Source organism: Jaculus jaculus, chromosome 1 (assembly GCF_020740685.1).
Source record: "Jaculus jaculus isolate mJacJac1 chromosome 1, mJacJac1.mat.Y.cur, whole genome shotgun sequence".
Lineage (NCBI taxonomy): Eukaryota > Metazoa > Chordata > Mammalia > Rodentia > Dipodidae > Jaculus > Jaculus jaculus.
Window position 1 is genome coordinate 238,219,902 of NC_059102.1, and position 15,100 is coordinate 238,235,001.

The window sequence follows — 15,100 nt, forward strand, 5'->3', positions numbered from 1 at the left end:
GGAGATGAGATCTATACTGGGGAAAGTCAAAGTTATACTAATGTCACTAGTGTCTGTCCCAAGAGGGGGCATTTAAACACCGAATACAGTGCACAGAGAGAAAGACCAGGTGAAGACACCATGGGCAGGTGGCCATCTGCAAACAGGGTGTGAAGCGTTTGCTATATCTTGCACCTCAAATACCCCCAAAGGTCCATATGTTATAGACTTTGTTCCCAGTCCATGATGGTACTGAGAGGTGACAGAACTTTGAAGAAGCTGGGCATAGTGGACGGTTTTAGGTAAAGTATGCCCTTGAAGGCAATCATGGAAACTTCCTCTTTCCTTTTTTTCCCTAACCACCTGGAGAGGAGTAAGTGGCTTGCACCATCCAGAGCTCTCTACCATGACGTGCCATCTTTTGAGAAAGCAACAGGGTCAGTCAACCTCGGGTGAAGGCTTCCACATGGTGAGCCCCAACATAGCTTTCTTGTTCCACATTTGATTCCCTCCGGTGTTTCCAGAGTGACAGAAAGCTGACTACCATAGCCATAGGAGGAGAAGTCACCCTGATGGCACCTTGGCCTTGGATTTACAGCCTGCAGAACCATGAGAAAGTGCGTTTAAGCCACCTGGTAGGTGATATTTTGTTATGGAAACCCAACCAATTTGGCACACAGAAGTGGCTGGATTCAAGGACAGGAAACAGATGAGTACCAAACTGAGCACCAAGTGCAAGGAAACCCATCAGGAAGAAGAGAAAAAGAGAAGACAGCTCAGACAAGCGCTAAAGAATGGGGAAGGACTGTCAGTGCTTCCCCACATCCTCCCACACAATCCCTTGTGCCCCAGCACTGATCATCCACTGGAGACACTGGGAACTACCCTGAAGAACTCAAGAAGGTGCGTGGGGAGCACAGTGTGCTTCTTGGGTGTCGACAGCAGATCCCTGTGCTTCCACACTGCAGCTTTGCTGTTTGGATGATCAAGTGATTGATTCAGGATGTTTAGACAGGCCTCTCCATGTCACTCAGGTGGGGTTGGAACTCATAATCCTCCCACCTCCGCTTCCTCACTACCGACAATAGCCCTGTATCACCCTCCACCCCAGCTTGAACTTTGAACTTCTGACCTTGTCAATATAGTTATCAGCCATCAAATGTTCTCAGTTATTTCCAGCCTCCATGTTTGCCTTTAGACCCACACACATTGATGCTGGTTCCAGGAAAAAAATGATGGAAGGGAGATGTGAAGACCCCCAGGTCTTTGTTTTAAAAAATTTAACAAAACAAAACACCAAAACTCATAAAACTGCTCTGAGGCTAGATGAGTACTGTGGAGGGCTGTTTGATAGAGGGTGGTTAAGAAATACTCTAAATAGCACTAAAATGACCATTAAAAAAAAGAAAGAAAACCTCTGTTGGATGTCTGCATCAAATAAATCTAATAAGACAGAGTGAAAAATATTGGATTTATTTTTACAAGTTAGCTGTGACCTTCGTAACCTCCTGAATGGATTCACTTCACACAGTTCCTCTTAAGGGCCTTAGGGTTATGACTAACTCATAAAAATAAATCCAATATTTTCCCCTTAGCCATGTCATAGCCAATGTAGGAATTCAGATGATGGGGCAGGGGAGGTAGGTTTTCATTTCATTTGACCTCTCCCGTTATGAGTGGTGCAGGCTGAGACCTCCAGTTTCTCCACCCTCCCCCAGAACCTGTGTACAGAGAAAGAAAAACAAGACACCTGTGTGGAGGCCAAGCCCAGGGCAGGGCATGAGAAACGTGGTAGTTAGATGAGGGGTCCTTGGCATACCTGATGAGACCCCCAGGCTTCCTGGCCTTGGAGGAGCCGGGTGGTGGGTGGGTAAAATGGCCTGTTCTTTCTAGGGAGAATAGTCATGTATTTGAAGAAATGTCTTCCCAACAGACAGAAGTCACCTCTCTGGGGTCATCTAAGGTTGGCCTTCATTGGGTTAGACACACCAACTGTGTGGTCAAAGCTTCCATCCTTGTCACCCCCCTCCCCCGTGCAGGGACCCAGGAGTCATTAAACCACTGTCTCATGACTGCCACCAGCATCCCAGGTACATGAGGGCACTGAGGTTCAGGGATGCAGCAACCAGATGGGATCTCTATCCTCGAGGAGCCTGTGGGTCAATGCAATAGTCAGACACTAGCAAACAAGCACTGAATTCCTGTGTGGTCATAGCTGAGCTGAGGCCCACCAGAGTCCTAGCAAAATGAATCATGGCAGCACCCTGAGTGGGCAGGAAAGGGTGGAAAGTCCCAGGAGATGTCCCCGAGGAAATGGTGATGAGAAGCTGAGCAGTGGCTGGAGGTGAACAGGTAGCAAGGGAGGGGGAGAGAGTCCCAGAAGTTGTTGCCAGCATCCCTGTGGCAGGCTGGGCTTCCTGGGACAGCTATACCACTGAAGAGGCGTAGCATGCCATGCACTGTGGACTCCTGCTTTGAAGTAAGGAAGGATGAAAGAAGCAAGCTGGGCAGAGGGGACCAGTGAATTATAGTACAGTCAATGAAGGCCTCAGCCTACCTCCAGGAACTGTGATCAAGTGACCACATAGACTAGTCCTGAGCTCGAATGAGGGTGCCAGGCATTTCTTTATGCCTCAGGCTACCTAATGCAGCCTGTACTTGGGAGGGTATGGGTCTCAGGCATAGTGGGTATCCAGCCCAGGTGGCTCTGGAAGAGAGTTGGCAACTGAAGGCCCCCTGATAGGTTGGTACATCACAGCCCCCATTCCCTTATACCAAGGAGTGAGAGTTGGGAGTGAGAAGTCAGGGGGAACAAGATGAGCTTGTGGGGTGGTCCAGCATCCTAAAGGAACTCAGCTTGAAAGACAGAGATGGAGCTCTGTGGTGCCTAATGCCACCATCCTGGAAAGCCAGGCTAATGCGAGGTGAAAAGAAAGAGTGAGAGATGGAGTAGGGAGATGCTCCAATGTATGAAGCACTTGCCATGCAAGCATGAGTATCTCCATTCAGATTCTCAGAACTCGCTGCCCCACCACGCACACATGTACAGCCAGATGCTGTGGCACTAGTGTCTATAAATCATGTGGTGAGAAGGGAGGCAGAGATGGGAGAATCAGTGGGAAGCCCACAGGCCAGCTAGCCTGGTGTTCGCAGCAGGGAACCATAACACACCCTTCTTCAAACAAGGGAGACATGAGGAGTTGTCCTTTTACCTCTACATGAGTGCTGTGGCACATGCATGCCGCCACACTTACATGTATATGTACATGCATGCATGCGTACACACACACACACAAATAAAGACCTTAGCCTTCCAGCAGCTTGTACTCTAGTGCTCTCACGGGGAAAATAACACACCCACATGTGAGTACACATGCACAAGTGTGAAAAGTTAGACCAAGAGCGAGCACAGCCCACACAGAGGTCACATAGATTGTTGCCGTCTTCCTGACCCATTTTCTTCCATTGCTCCCAATCAGACCAAGTCATGGAGGTTGTTCTCATTGAAGATCCAGGCCAGGGACCTGCAGGCTGCTCAGTCTGGTTTTCAGTCCTAGGTCTCCCATCTTCATGGCAGTTCTAACTATAGTAGCCAAAGGGTGAAAATAATAGATGATAACCCATCGATGGATGAAGGGATCAAGGAAAACTTGGTAGACCCATGCATTAGGTGGAATGTGATGAGGCAATATCCTAACACAGCTGAGGTTTGGCCATGGTACATGTTGCAGTCAGGTTCTCATTGCTGGCAGAAATCACCTGGCCAAGAGCAGCTTTTGGGGGGAAAAAAAGAGTTTATTTTGGCTTACAGATTTAAGAGAAAGCTCCATGACAACAGGGGAAAACAATGGCATGAGCAGAGGGTGGACATCACCACCTGACCAACATAAGGTAGACAATAGCAACAGGAGAGTGTGCCCAACACTGGCAAGAGGAAACTGGCTATAATACCCTTAAGTCCACCTCCAACAATGCACTGCCTCTAAGAGGCATTAATTCCCAAATCTCCATCAGCTGGGAACCTGGCATTCAGAACACCTAAGTTATGGGGGAGACCTGAAGTAAACTACCACATTCTGACCCTGGTCCCCATGAACTGATAACCATATGTGACGTAAAATGTAATGCATTCAGTCCAACTTCAAAGGTCCCAATATATATATATTTGTTTTGGTTTTTCGAGGTAGGGTCTCACTCTAGCTCAGGCTGACCTGGAATTCACTATGGAGTCTCAGGGTGGCCTTGAACTCACAGCAATCCTCCTACCTCTGTCTCCCGAGTGCTGGGATTAAAGGCGTGTGCCACCACGCCCAGCTTAGGTCCCAATATTTTTTATCGATCCTAATGATGTTTAAACATCCCCATAATCCAAGGTTTTTAACTGAGCCATAATACCTCAAATATCCCCCCCAAGCCCTATAATGGCACAGAATAAACACACTGCAAAAGATGGCATTGGGCATAGCAAAGAAATACTTAACCAATACAAGATTTAAAACAACATGGGCAAACACCAAAGTCTGTAGCTCCAAAATCAACAACTCTAGTCAGTAATGATTCTTCTAGTGTGATAATGCTAACCAACAACAAGTCTCTGGCATTCCAATTCTGCCCCTCCATCTAGGCTACTCACAGTTCTGGAAAACTTCATCTGGGTCAGCGGCTTTCCTTGGCAGCCATCTCATGGCCCCAGTATCTCCACTGGATCTCTGCTGCAACCGACGGTCCATCCTCAAAGCTCCATCTGGTCTTCATTCAGGCATCCAGCAAACCTGCTTCACACTGCTTATGGCTTTTTCCAAAACGCAAGACTGTTGTAAACTCAATGACCCCCTTGTTCCTGCATTTCTTATACTCCATAATACCAGATAGTGCCAATTTATTGACCTAGGAGGGAATAAAGCAGACTTTGAAGAACAGGATACTCCTTGAGCACTCAGGCCCCTTCAAACAACTGCATTCTTTCTGTGGTTCCAATGCAGGTCAACCGACCCAATCTCAATGGTTGTAATCTCAATTGCAGCTGAACAGGCAATAGTTTCACCCAAAGATTTCATTGTTTTTTGTGACATATTCCTCTGCTCACACCAGTCCATTCCTATGCAATGTAACCCTGTACAACTTCTCAGGACATGGGCACAACAGCTAGCCTCTTACACAAACTGCTTCTAGCCCAGTCCAGACAAAGCTCTTTCTCACCCTCATAAGCCACACTTCACCGTCCATAGTTCTTACTGCATTCAGGTCTTTCAACTCTGACCAGAATAGTCTATCAAACTGTACTTACAGCATTGTAAGGTGTCTCTTAGGCCAAGATTTCCAATCCTTCCACATTCTTCTTGAAAATCAGCTCCAAAAGGCCAAAGCCACACAAGTCAGGGATCTAGCAGCAAATGATACCACTCCTCATTACCAACATTTCTCTTGCAGTCAGGTTCTCCTTGTTGGCAGAAATCACCCAAGAGCAGCTTATGGGGGGAAAAAAAGGTTTATTTTAGCTTACAGATTCAGGGGGAAGCTCCATGATGGCAGGGGAGAACAATGGCATGAGCAGAGGGTGAACATTAACCCCTAGCCAACATAAAGTGGACAAGAGCAACAGGAGAATATGCCAAACACTGGCAAGGGGAAACTGGCTATAATACCCACAAACCCACCCCCAATGATACACTGCCTCCAAGAAGCATTAAGTCCCAAATCTCCACCAGCTTGGAACCTAGCATTCAGAACACCTAAATTTATGGGGGCCTTGAATCAAACCACCACAGTATGCTAAGTGAAAGAAGGCAGACACACAAGGTCATACAGTGTGTGATTCCACAGTATGAAATGTGGCAAATATGCAAGCCCCTAGGGACTGAAATGAGTTGGTTGTTGCTAGGAGCTTGGAGGAAGGGAAGTAGGAAGTGACTGTCAAGTGGGTTACTGTTGGGGGTGATGAAAATGTTTTGAAACGGAAGACTAGTTATGGCTGCACAATGCCAAGACTATATTTAATGCCGCTGAATTAAACACTTTAAAATTGCTAGTATTGGAAAAGTTATTTTATGTATATTTTACTACTTTAAAAAATTATGTTGTTGCTTTAAAATTCAAATTTAACAGAATATCTCATTTTTTTTTTAAATCAGGCAATCCTGTCCCTAGCCCACTAGGGGGTCACATGGGCTGTTTATCAGCAGTCTGATGTCCTCTGTCAGGGCCATATGGGTGGTATCCCTGTTTCCTGGAGTTGCCCTCAAGCAGAGCAAACTCTCTCTTCTTTCTACCTTCCCCTCCCACTGTCGGCAGGCTGCAGGGTGGGAAGGCAACTGTTTGAGACTGCTCAGCTGCTCTCTCTTCTGCTGCTTGGTTAGCATTGACCTTGTGCCTAATGCCCTGGGCTTTGCCTGCAGGGAGGACGCTATATTGTTGAGAACCTTGTGTATGTCTTTTGGACTAGTTTAGTGATTCATCTTGAGAGAGAGAGAGAGAGAGAGAGAGAGAGAGAGAGAGAGAGAGAGAGACAGTGTTGTGAGGGGGTTTAGGACATCTTGAACTTCAAGAAGCTGCAGCCCTCCTTCTGCATTATGCACCCCCCTCCACACATTTAATGTGGACTCACATTTCCTGGAGCTCCTTGCTCCCAGCAGTTGTGCAGCAGGTCAGAGCTGTTTCTTCTCTATCCTGATCTTTAACATAAGCAACATCCTCCCACTGGGGCACCAGTGACAGCAGTTTGCTTCAAGTGCACAAATTAAAGTGAAGCCACCAAGGGCATTAATGGTCTTAGCAGAGTCAACATAGAGTGCATTGTGGACCCCCTATTTAATAAGAAGATTGACTAAGCAAGGCATTGGCCTTCCAGTCAGACCTGGTCTGCATACCAAAGAGCCTTAGATGGGGAGAGAGGAGGAGGGGAGGAGCCCTAATCTGCCACTCAACTCCCACTTCCTAGCTCAGCAGGCAGCCCTGTGGGACTATGGGAAAGAAGGTAAAGGTCAGGGACTCTTAGCAAATATTTGGAGGTCTGTTCCCATGCCTGGTGAGTTTGGACACAAGGTAAAGGGGCCTTATAATCCCTGAGCAAATGTCTAGCCTAACTGGCAACTCTGGTTGAGCCAGCCTGTCTCCACTGGGACAGGCAGTAAGGGGGAAAGGTGGGCCCAGTACCCAGGTAGGGCTTGAGTGGAAGTGGAGGAGGCCTCAACCCCAAGACAGAGCCCATCTGCTGGGGAGGGCTTTGTTGTGTGACCTGGTGCATTGGTATTTTGTTATCTGTAAACACAGAACACACACCATTCAACAGGCTCTGAGTGAGGAGCTGGGGAGGCCTGACAGGGAGAAGATGTGGTCAGCATAGGGAGCCAGACTGTAAGCTCCCTGAGGACAGGTAGCATCTCTGAGCTTGCTCTTTAGAGGGAATGAATGAGCAAGTACCTTGAAAGTGGGTTGAGGTTAATGCAGAGACATACACTGGAAACGGTCTAAAGTTACTTTGGGGTGCTCAGCTCTAAATGGAACAGTTCTAGTAACCTTTCACCCACCAGCTCAGGGAACATTGAAGAAGACCGGGCAGAGAGGATGTAAGATCCAGAGGATGGGGGGGATTGCTGTGGAATGTGATCTTCTGCACAGGATACGGCTGTTACTCTCACGACATCAGAGCAGCTGTGGGTTCCTGTAGAAGACTGATCCTGTTAACCTACCATCATGAATGGTGGGAGAGGTCAGAGACCGAACTCCTCCTGGTGAATCTATTGGCAATTAATGGTTGCCAAGGGAGGCAGAGTCACATTCTTCAGTGGTGTAGCCACTGGTAAATTGTCCATGCTCCAGCAAATAATCCCAACCTATGCTCTTACAAATAACCCTAGTTGAATTCAGTGGGTCACAAAACAAAAGAAGGGGATTAGTTGAGAAGAAGGCTGTTTAGTGGGAGTGAGAGGGGAATAAGAGAGTGATAGGGGAAACATGAACAAAATACATTAGATAAATGTTTGAAATTGTAAAAGCTAAAATTAAAACAAAACAAAGGATAAAAACAAATAACTGGTAGTTCAATGGGCCTCTTCACCCCATCCCATGGCGCTCAGGAAAGCTTCCTGGAAAAGGACTTAAAGGGGAGTCAGAGAGCTGAGCAGACAGGGGAGGCAGAAGGAAGGGCCTGTGCAAGGACATGAAGGTTAGGGGATCATGGCACAGGTCAGAGCTACCAGTACTTCCACATGCCCAGTGTATAGAGCCCAGTAGGTGCCAGAGCTAAAGCTGGAGCCAGCAGAACCACCCAGGTCTTGAGGGAACTTACAGGCTGTGGGGAGTACCTTGGATTCCTTCTGGATGCTTCAGGTCTTGGGGGAACTTGTAGGCTATGAGAAGGACCTTGGATTCCTTCCAGAAGCTTCAGGTATGGGTGGATCTTGTAGGTTATGGGGAGGACCTTGGATTCCTTCTAGAGGCTTCAGGTCTGGGGTGAACTTGCAGGCTATGAGGAGGACCTTGGGTTTCTTCTGGATGCTCATGAAAGATTTTAAGCAGCAAAGACATGAGATACGACTTGCGTTTAGATCATCCGTGTGGATGAGTTTGTTCATTCTGTGAGTGTATTCTAAAAGCAAACCCTTTCTATGTCCTACGTTGTACTGGGTCTAGACCATAATGTGGTCCACATATGTACTTTAAAAATTTTCCAAATTGCCACATTCTAACAAGTCAAATTAAACAGGTGATATACTTCAGAATATATTTTATTTAATGTAACATATCTGAAATATCATGGTATACTTACATTATTTTTGTCTGACATCCTTGAATCTTACAGCATACCTTAGTGTGGAGTTATGACACTTTCGGTGCTCAGTAGGCCATGAGGCTAGTGGCAGCCATACTGAATAGTGTGTGGGGCTGGGCAGCATGCATGAGGTGAAGGGGTTTCTGAGAGCCTAGCAGTGAAGACTCACCGCTAGCAAGAAAGCATGACAGTGCAGTGAAAGTTACAGTGATGGAAAGGGTTAGAAGCAGGATCATGACTCTGGAGGAGTTCAAAAGATGAATGGGGCCCATACAGGGAGGAGATGACGACCCTGGGAGGCAGGATAAATGAAGGGCCAGTCGCCATGTTTGAGCTGCCTGAGGTCCAGGAACGGCTGCCTTGAGGTGAGTTGGTAAGAGCAACAGGAAAGGCTGGGTGGTCTGGGGCCACAGAGAGTGATGGGAAACTGCTAGCAGTCTAGAAGTAGAGAAGGGAACATATGCAGGCAGATTATTGCACTCTGCCATTGTGGGCAGCTGCGGTATGTACATGATTGGAGAGGTGAGGCTGGCCAGCTATCTAGAGCAAGACCCAGCAGTGTGCATGAGGGTGGATGGTGGTAAAAATGGAAGGGAGTGGACAAATGCAGGAGAAAGGGAGAAGTTAGAACCAACAGGACTTAGTCATGGGTTGGAGGGGTGAGGGGGTTCTGCTTGAAATCAGAGAAGGATTGATAATGGTTTCCAAGGCTGGTTCTGGGAGGGGTAACCTAAAAGAGGAATCATAGCTCTGGTGGTCAGGGAGATGATGGCTTTTATTTTGGAGGTGTGGTGTTTGAGATGCCTGTTCTATTTTATTTTATTTATTAAAAATATTTTTAGGGCTGATGAGATGGGTTAGGGGCTAAGGCACTTGCCTATGAACCTAAGGACCTAGGTTTGATTCCCCAGAACCCATGTAAGCCAGATGCACATGGTGATGCATGCCTCTGGAGTTAGTTTGCAGTAGCTAGAGGCTCTGGGTCACCCATTCTTTCTCCCTCTTTCTCTCTCATAAATAGAAAAAATAATAAATTTTTAAATTTATTTGCAAGCAGAGAGGGATAGAGGGGAGAGGGGGGGAGGGAGGAAGGGAGGGAGGGAGAACAGGCATGCCAGGGCCTCCAGTGACTGCAATCTCCAGATGCATGTGCCACTTTGTGCATCCAGCCCCACAAGGATACCGGGGAATTGAACCCAGGTGGTTAGGCTTTGCAGGCAAGTGCCTTAAGCACTAAGTAATCTCTCTATCCCTTATGGTTCTGTTTTAAATGCATTAAGTCAGTCCAAGTTTGAGCAAGAGGCTAGGCTGGACAGGCAGATGTGGAAGCTGGCTGGTCAGTCCTTGCCTATGTGATGGGAAACTGGCTAAAAGTAACAACAGCAGGACTTTTCAATTGGAAGTAACTTTGTGCCCCATTAGACATGCAGCAGTGTCTAGAAACATGTTTGGTTGTCACATCTTGTGGTAGGTGACTGGCATCTTATGGGTAGTGATCAGAGAAGCTATGGAAGCCTACAGCACTATGGAGCCCAGCAGCAGAGATTTATCCAGCCTGACATGGCAGCGGGCCCAAGTTTTAGAAATCCATGTGCAGCAAGTTACAAGAGAGTGAGATGAGCCTTGGCCTGCAGGATAAAGTAAGTCATGAGGAAGGAACAGACCATGAAATGGGAGCACACACAGGAGAGAAAGAGGCAGGAGGGAGGCAATGGCCCCAGTTAGTAGAACAATTACATTGCTCTTTTTAGCTGAGTGCTTTTCCTTTCCTGTTGTTCCTCTTGGAATAGGACCTGGAATTTTCAAAACCTGGAATATGAGATTATGTAACTGAGAAGAGCCCAGGCTCCACATTTTGTAGTGGTATTTGTTTACTTGGGTCAGTGACTTAGTTCCCCTGAACCTCAGTTCCTCATCTGAAAAAAAATGGATTTGTGTCATGATCAAGTGAGGAGACAATAGATCCCACATGTAGTAAGTGCTCTGTTAGGAGATTTCACTTTTGTTTCTTTCATTGCTATCTTCTGACAAGGCTTGCATGCTGCCTACTGTCTTGTCTCATCTCTGCACACATCCTCCCTCATACAGGACTGTTTCTATGGCCTTACCTTGCAGATAAAGCTTGCCTTGTTACTCAATAGATCTGAGTGGTCTGTTGGTGAAAAGCATTCACCTGTTCCCTCCCTTCTCCCTTCACCTCAGCCTTTGGTTCCCCAGTTTAAGGTTTTGTGCATTAATGATTACCTATGGACAGGACCAGGTCCTCTGACACATGGTTAGTTCAGTATTTACAGGATAGGAAGTGGAAAGGAAGTTCCAGCTTGGAAACTCTTTGAGGAACACGAGATTCTCAGAGCTTTTCAGACCTTCTCCTAATGCTCAGACAAAGAGAGTCAGCATTAGCCTTTTCTATCCCCAGCCTCCCTAGGTTTGGCCTAGGATGAGGATTTGGATATATTTTCTTTGATGTCTCTTGGTTCACCTTAAACATTTAATAGATTTGAGCTCTAGTCCACAACAAATCACTTTCCATGTTAATATAATAATACCATTTTAGGGCTCGGGAGATAGCTCAGCAGTTAAATGCACTTGCTTGTGAGCATGCTGTCTTGGGTTTGATCCTCCCCAGTAGTCATATAAAGCCAAACTCAAAGTGGCTCTAATATCTGCAACCCCAGAGCACAGAAGGTAGAGCTTGCTGTCCAGCTAGTGTGGTGTACACAGTGTTAAAACTAGAGGTACCTTTCTCAAAGAAGGTAGAAGGAAAAGATACCCCGAGGCTGTCTTCTCTGACCTCCATATGTGTGCTATGGCATACATCTCACACAGACATGTACACAAATCATCTACACACAAATATAAGAAAGAAAAAGAAAATACAAATCTGATATTACCATCTCACTGTATAGTACACATCAACTGAAATATTACAGTTTTGTATTCTTTAATATGTGAGTTCTATAATCTGTCCCTTACCTGTTAGATTCCTCAAGGCTCTGAGTCACACTACCATCTAGCCACCACCACCACCACCACCCTCTCAACTTCAGATCAAATCAATACCCCCATAATCTTCTTGGGTACCATGTGACCCTGGGACCTTTGACAGATTCCTAATGATGCAGAAGATGATGAGTGGATGAAGGCAAACGACCATAGAAAGATCATTCTGGAATAAAGAGGTCCCCTGGGAAACAAGCAGATCCCTGAGCGCTCCCCCTGCCCCCGCAGCTTTTGAAGAGAATTTTTACTTTACTTTTCCTATTTACAGGATTTTTCTAAATAGAGCTTTGATAGTTAATAGAAATGCATCCAACATATTTGGGGCAATCTGTTGAGGGTGTGCGATGTGATATTTGGTAATGCTTTGGTCCTCACAGGTATTAAAATTGGATGTATTTGTTTGCTTACTGGCAAGCCATCCACTATAGACACTCTCTATGATCAGACATAGCAAACTGGCTGTCACAGCCTGCTTGTGAACGATGCACAGGGACGCAGCACGTCAAAGGCAGTGTCCTATTCTTTGTTTCTTGAGGAACACGTTATCCCCAAGATGCCCAAGGATGGATGGAGTGGGCACTCATCAGACACATCCCACAGTTAAAATTGTCAAGCTTCTAAACAAGGGTGGATACACCAAAAAACATGCCTGCATAGTTTTTGCTCATCCAAACAAAATGGCTCCGAATTTACATAATTAAAATGCTGGTGTCTTTTCAGATCATAACAATGGGTAATTAACATTGTTACTTGTCAGCAGGGACATACCTCCCTGCTTCATTTTGGGGCCGCATCTCCCGGACAATCAGGGCTAATTGAATCACCCCAAACTCATCAGAAATGAATGAAAGAACACTGACCATGGCTAGCCTGGCTCATAGGCAACCCATGCCCCATCTATCCTGCTTGGGATCAGAACCCCAGCCCCGCTGTGAGGACGGCAGACTGACAGTCTAATTTAGAAGCGTTGCTTAAAATTTTAATCAGGGCGTTGAAATTAACAGAGGCGAGTTTCAACACCATGTTTGTTGCTTATGCTTATCATTTTTAATAAATGTTAAAATGTTTTTACAGGTGTGGAAAAAGGCACATCCCTGAGACACGGCTCTCTTAGGTCTGTGTGCTCTATCAAGAAAAGAAATATGTCATTGTCGAGAATAAAGACGTAACATATTCATCAGAGCGCGCCTGCCTTTTATTTTGTGGTTCCCTGAAAGCTATCTGTTCTCCTAAGCCTGAGTCCATCTTCCCTGCACAAGTGATATCGTGATTGACACATCTCCAAATAAGCTTCTGAATAGCTTTCCGTATTAACCTCAGAATAATTCAGATGTCAAATTACAGCTCGCAGACTCTCTGACTCCTCGCAAGCCCCAGAATGAATTTTTTAAATATTTGGGAGAAAATATTAAATTTGGTTCAGATCGGGTCAAAGTTCATATCATTTGGTAATAAAGAGCCACGGAGGGTATTTGCCCAGAGAGAGCTGCATTGATTTTATTTTGTGCAACAGCTGCAGGTCTGGGTGACCCTGGGTGGGCTGTTTGGCATTTGCTTGTGTCGCCTACAGCTTTCAGCATTTTTGCAGTTTGCCATGGGTTTCCTTCAGAAAGAGAAAGGAATAAGAGGAAGGAAAACAAACAAACAAACAAACAAAAACACAACGAGGTGAGTTTTTTTCTTCTGTGCAGGACTCAAGCGCATCTCTAAATATGCAGCTTTAACTGCTCCTCTCGGCAGCAACAAGGGAAGGGAAGACCTTCAGTACTTGTTTCCATCCCCCGTGAAAGAGCACCAAGGCTCGGCCTGCATTCCCCCTGCATTCCTGTCTTGCAAACTCTGCAGTTGCATTGCCTGTAAGCAAGAAGGCAAAGCAGTGCTTGCCAGGATACCAGTGCCCACTTTTCATAATATTTGTTGGGTGCTCTATGAGGTGAGGCTTAGGAAACTCGTTATTACTGGCTATTTGTGTAGTTGTAAACATTCAACCAGGAACGCTACCTGCTTTGTGGAAAGGCTTGCTAATTATACCTGCTTCTCTCTATAATTACATATTGTTGTAAAATTCTATGATAATGACATAACTGTGTCTTTCTCTTGCAAGGAGTAAATTTATACCAAGTGTAGCACCTGAATTTCCATAAGCAAGCAATTAGCCTGCACATTTGCATCCCTGTGTTTTCCTGAGATTTTATTGAAATGAAAGATAATGAATTAAATCCAGTTCTAGCAGGAAGATGTCTAGTAAGTTGATGGGGATTTTTTGAACGGCAGGCAGCTCCCCTTCATAAACAAAGCAAGGATGAGAGCGAGGCTACTGCTCACTACAGTGCGAACAGATGAATCAGGGACATCATCTAAGGGCAGGGCCTCTGGTGAGCAGCCCATGTTGGAGAGGGAGGTTCTCTGGACAGGGTGCTGGCTACCTGCCTGTCTCTGGTGCCATGAATGTGGGGTACTGCTCATGGCCAGCCAGCCTGATTCCTGCTGGAACATCTCTAGAAAGAAAATAAGTTTCCTTAGATAGCATAACAAAACCCAAGGCATGCACCCACCCACCACCCCTCACAGGATTTGTTGGCAAAGCCTTGGATTCTGGAAACACATATTACCCTTCTTTTACTATTATGAATCATGGGTGTTCCTGCTCTGTCAGGGACCTTGGCTCTTTTGGAAATGTAGGGATCTGTAACCTCTCTCTAGGCTGTATCTGCCTCACCTGCTTTAATTTAATCAGGAAATTGTATTCAGAAGACACAGAGACAACAGGCTTGGGAAACCAAACCAAAAATCAAACAAAACAAGTGGTCTCATGGTGCAGACTTCCAAAGGAATCCGCCACTGCACCGTCATTGTCCCTTGTGATCTTTCCTGCCAGGCCCCTTCCCGCTCTGTGCAAATGCAAACATCTTAAAACGTCAAGTGCAGGGAAAGGACCCATCCTACATCAGCACAGGGGACAAACGGCTCTAATTTCCATGTCATTTCAGACATGCGCATAATTCACAGGTTACAGGCTTCCCAGAACACTTTAAACCTGGTGGTGAATCTGCTACTTGCTCCGTGGTCCGGACTTACTCCTGATAACACTTTAGTAAATCTGAAGATGGCGACATCATTGTATAAAGTGGGACGAGAAGCTGGCCTGGCTTTGGCTGGTCAGTGACTACCAGGTTGGCTGAGCACTGGGGGCTGATAGGTTGTCCTGTCTGGCCCCACCGGGGAACTATTCTCTTCGATTTCCTCTCAGGGGGCAGACTGGAGTGTGGTTGCCTAATGCTTTGCTGTCAATACAGTAAAAATGCTAACCCATCTCCATCCAATCCATTCAGAGAGGGCTCTTTACAT